This window comes from Centropristis striata, chromosome 19 (assembly GCF_030273125.1).
Source record: "Centropristis striata isolate RG_2023a ecotype Rhode Island chromosome 19, C.striata_1.0, whole genome shotgun sequence".
Classification (NCBI taxonomy): Eukaryota; Metazoa; Chordata; class Actinopteri; order Perciformes; family Serranidae; genus Centropristis; species Centropristis striata.
In genome coordinates, this window is record NC_081535.1 from 33,649,245 (window position 1) to 33,654,702 (window position 5,458).

Here is a 5,458-nt window from a genome sequence, read left to right on the forward strand (position 1 = left end):
CCTTCTAATTTGTATCAAATGGCCACCAAATTGCCCATCTTGCTCAGTCATTGGACCATTTCCCCTTAGTTTTTTTGTAAGTAGGCAATCAAAGATGAGGAAATTAAGTTTCTGGATCTATAGTCTAGGGTCAGAGCAAGAATATAGTGGAGGCTCAGTGTCTTTTATATGTATATATATATATGCAAAATACCAACTGGAACATTTAAAAGTGATATTGATTGAATATTTATGTCGGCCTTAAAAAAAACACACAAATAATGCTTAATTTCACCTTAAAAGTTGGTATTTTGCATACATACACTACTGGTCAAAAGTTTTAGAACACACCAACTTTTCCAGAATTGAATTGAAAATGATGCAGTTTAATGTCTCAGTGTACTCTCAAATTAATGCACATTTGCAACATTTAAAATTCTTTATTGAGCATGATAGTGTTTTGAAAGTAAAAAAAAGATTCAAAATCACATTTTATGTTGGACTAAAGGACTAAAAAAAGACACAAAATGACCAAATAAGACACCAAAAGACACAAAATTACTAAAAAAAGACACAAAATGACTAAAAAAAAGACACAAAATGACTTACAAAGACATGAAAAGAATTCAAAAATGGACAAAATAGCCCAAGACTCCATAGAGTTAAGTTGTTAACCCATTTCTTGTTCCCTGAAAAAGGCCTACTTGTATAATTCTGAAATGTACATTATTTTTCAGTTTTGGTTAACCTTACCTTTTTTTATTTACCTCTGGCAGTTCACCACTTACCTTTGTACCCTTTCAAGCTGTTCATTTGACTTGAACTGCTTGAATTTCAATAAAAACTGGAAAAATTGGGGTGTTCTAAAACTTTTGACCAGTAGTGTATATATATAAATATACATAAAAAAGACACTGAGCCTCCACTATATCCTTGCTCTGACTCTAGACTATAGATCCAGAAACTTAATTTCCTCATCTTTGATTGCCTACTTACAAAAAACTTGGGGAAAATAGTCCAACAACTGAGCAAGATGGGCAATTTGGCCGCCATATTGATATGCAAATGAGAAGGTCAAAAACTCAAAATTTCGCTTGGGAACCATTTTTTTTTGGGATTCAGCACCCTTGAAAGAAGTAAAGTAGGCCGGTTCCTGACTTGTACCATAAATGCTCCTCACTTTCACTTTTTTGGACAATTCCGTCTAGACTATAAGGTTTTTCAGTATTTTCTGATCCCCGTAGAAGAAAGAAAAGGCACAATTACAGCAGTTTTCTCAAAGAGAGGAACACTTTTGTGTCCTGTTAATTTATTTAAAATCTCATGTGAGCAGCTGGATCAGTGGGTCCGTCACCAGCACGTTCAGCTCATTCACAAGCAGCTCAACAAGTCTAAAGAGTTCAAATCTACACAGTTCAAGGCTTTGTGTGTCAAATGTTGCATAGAATCACATTTTAAAACATGTACAGCAGAAAATATTTTAAAAAAACACTAACAAAATGCTTTTTTGTATAATATACATCATGCAAAATGCAGTCAGTATGGAAGCACAATGAAAAAATACATAAAGGGTTTGGTATGATAAAAGTATTATTTTATATATTATATTTATAGCCAGTGATAATTCAAAAAATTTGAATTTCATTTTGAAGTAGTGTCTCTTAAATGTGACTTTGTAAGTCATCATAGTTTTATTTTATTTTTTTACTCACAGCACTGAGTCAATATTATCTCATAGTTTTGACTCAATTACTCTCAATAACTAAATAATTTTGATTTAATAAGTCATAGTGTTGAGTTTGTCTCATAATTTGTACTTAAAAAGTGCAACAATTTATCAAAAATACAAGAATATTTTCTATTTACCAAGTCAAAATTATGAAACACTATCTTATATTTTTTGATTATCATTATTATTATTAATAATAATAATAATAATAATAATAATAATAAAAAGTCATTGTTATGACTTAATTACTTGTATTTTTTACTTAATAACTAATATTTTGACAATAAAATAAAATCAATAAAATTAGAAAATTAAAAAAAATTAAAAGTAAATCAAAGTTTTGACTTTTGACTCTAATCATTTGTATTTTCCATATCAAAACTATGATAATTTATGGGCTCAAAATTATTAGAATGTATCTTATATATTTTGTTATTTCTAATTATTTTATTTTATTACATTTTAATAACAGTAAATCATCGTAACATGTAATTATGACTTCACAAGAACTTTTTTTTTACTTGACTCAAAGTTTTGGGAAGTCTTTGGGACTTAATACCTCACAATATTGTTTCAAATACTTTTATTGGAAGCATTTTTGCAAATTTGCAAATTTAATTTTTTACAGTATGCCCAAAAGGACATAAAATAATAAAAAATATGAGCAAGAGAAAGGAAGCGGTGCGGATAAGCGCTTAAGGATAATTAATTAATTAATTAATTAATTAATTAATTAATGAAAATGAGTATTTACCAAGTCGAAGTAAGGATGACATACTGAGATTTTTATTAATAATAATAATAATAATAATAATAATAATAATAATAATAGTAAGACATCCTAACATCTTTGACTTTGTAACATAGTTACTTGACTATTAATTAAAAAAAAGTATTTTTAACCATGCATAATTTTTAAAAAATCAGTTTTTATTCTTGTAATCTTGAAATGGACATCTTTAAGTAAATATTCAACTCTGTTATTACATTATTATACAGTATTATTATTAAAAGCAATAGTTGAAAAGCAGTGTGTGAATCCTCACTAATATCCAGCATCCAGAGATTAAACTCTAACAGTGCCAAAGCTTTTAATTGCACATCGTTCATATATTTAAAATTACAGTTTTACTCTCTAACAGCAACTTCAGAGTCACCAGCTGAACCAGAGCAGGAGAAAAAACAATAAGTAGAATATTAACAAGGAAATAAGTTACTCAACTGTTTGTAATCTCTAATCTGTGCAGATACCTCATGACCTTTGACCTCTGTAGGAGACAGTGTTAAACTCCAGAAACAAGATGTCTGTGGTTTTTATTTTTTTATATAACTAATTTAGGTAACGCTTTATATTAAGGTCCTTGTAATAACCATTAATTAACAAGTAATAAGGCCCTTGTAAGTCCTTACAAGATGCTTATTAACATTATTGTGTGTTTATAAGCTTATATAAGTGTTAATAATGGCATTACAAACACCCATGACCCACCCATTATGTCTTTGCCATGCCTTTATTAATCTTATTTTGTTTGCTTATTGATATTAAAATATACTTTATTGCTCATCTATTATAAGTTAACTATAAGTTAACTATGCTTTTTGCAACTACCGGATCTAAAGCGAGAACAATGCCTTATTACTTGTTAATTAATGGTTATTAAGGACCTTATTATAAAGCGTTACCATAATTTAATGACCCTGTCTGTATTAAGAGCATGCTTAAAGAATAAACTGGAAGTTTGGCATGTATATAAACTACTGAACTGGAACATGTTTAAAGTATTTTTTTCAATAAAAATAATATATTACAAGCACAAATATCTCCTGTGAGGTACATATTTTTGGAGCGTGGCAGGAAAACTGAGCTAAAGAACAAAAATATAATATTCAGATTGATCTTCTGAGAGTTTTGCCGCATTAAATCATTTTTTTCTTAGCTGTATGTGTCAGTATTTAACCAAATATCAAATTTTTAACACACATCATGTAGTAATGAGTCATCTGCAATATAAACCTGTTCAGGAGGACGGAAACTGCCTAAAAATGAATATATAAGTAAATATTAATAGGTAAATATGCCATGAAATGTACCAAACAGATTATTACAAATAAATGTAGACATTACTAATAAATTGTGACATATATTGATATTTTTGTTTTAATTTGCTTATATATAAAAATCAATTAATTCCTTTATGCTTAGAGAAATGTATCAATAATTTATATATTTATATATAATAATAATTAAATAAATATTCCAAAATAATAAATTAAATATTAAATATTATTAAAACTATATTGTTTGCATTGCATATATTTTTAGACTTTATTTTTTATTTTATAAATAATAAATATTCAAATAAATTACAACAAGGAAAATACAAAAATAAGGGAATTAATACAAAGCTGAATAAATAAAGAATCTAATTAAAAAAAACAAAATATTAATTTATGTCACATTTCATCAGTTAATAAATGCCTACATTTACTATTAATATATATATATATATATATATTTTTAAACATTTGTTTATTGATTTTTCAGCGACATAACAAAATCAAGAGATGACATTACGAGAGTCAAAACAGTGTCAAGTGTAACAAGTAAAAAAATAATAATAATAATAAAAATAATACATAAAAATAAAATGAAATCAGATAAGGAATAACTAACAGTAAGAAGAAATTACCAAAAAAATAAATAAATAAATAAATATTAATATTTTTGATACTTTTTGATGGCATATTAATTCACGATTAATTCATTTTTTATTTTTTGGCAGCTTCTGTCTTCATAATAAAGTGTGTACATGTTGACTTGTGCTTTTATGCATCATTTCTACAAAGCCTCAAATAAAAAAGGTGGTTTCAAAGTTATTTTTTCAAATTGCACAGCCGAAGAAAATCCATAAAAAGCATTTAAGTCTTCCTCAGATTGAGTTCAAGAAGTTAGAAACGACAGAAAGTTGGTAAAAGCTGAAGTGTGGTTTTCATTTTTATTTTTAAAAATGCTAATCGCTGCTAGCAGCTTCTGCTTCTACGGCTCAGCTTTGTGTTTAACAGCTGAGGTGTGTTTTTAATAGTAGTTTATCTTTATTTATAGTCACCTGACCAGGTGGAATAAATGAATGTAAAACCACAGAAATACTATGAAGAGTGTCGAAGCAGCTTCCTGTTTTTTATATTCACAGATTATAATAAAGATGAGACAGACAGAATTATATTCCAGATTATATCTGGAAGTCAAAGGGATAAATTCAGGACAATTCAGACACATTAAAAGGGAAATCTGGTGAAAACAACAACAACAACGTGCCCAAACACTCGCAGCACATTATTTAAGTCATCTCCTGTCTGTTTCCCTGATTAAAAAGGATATTTAAAAGATTTAATAAATGGATATCAGTGCTTTATTAAATGAGCTGGCTTTTATTCAAACATGTCTCCTAAATAATAAAATATTCTGTCATGTTTCACGTGTTTGTCTGATGTTTTTTTTTACGGTTTTTACAGGTTTTAAAGATTAAAATTCAAGCACTTTCAAGGTACCGAAACCAAGAATTCCCAGACTATTGAAGCCTTAATCATCACATATAAATTAAGAGCCTCGCTGATATGTTTTTTTTTAAAACTATACAAATTTTAGAGGTGTTTTGAAAATGTACTGCTTACAATTTGGGCCAATTTTGGAAATAATGTGTGTTTTATTTGTAGATTGTGCATCGATGCAGGTCCTCAGAGGTCTGCTTT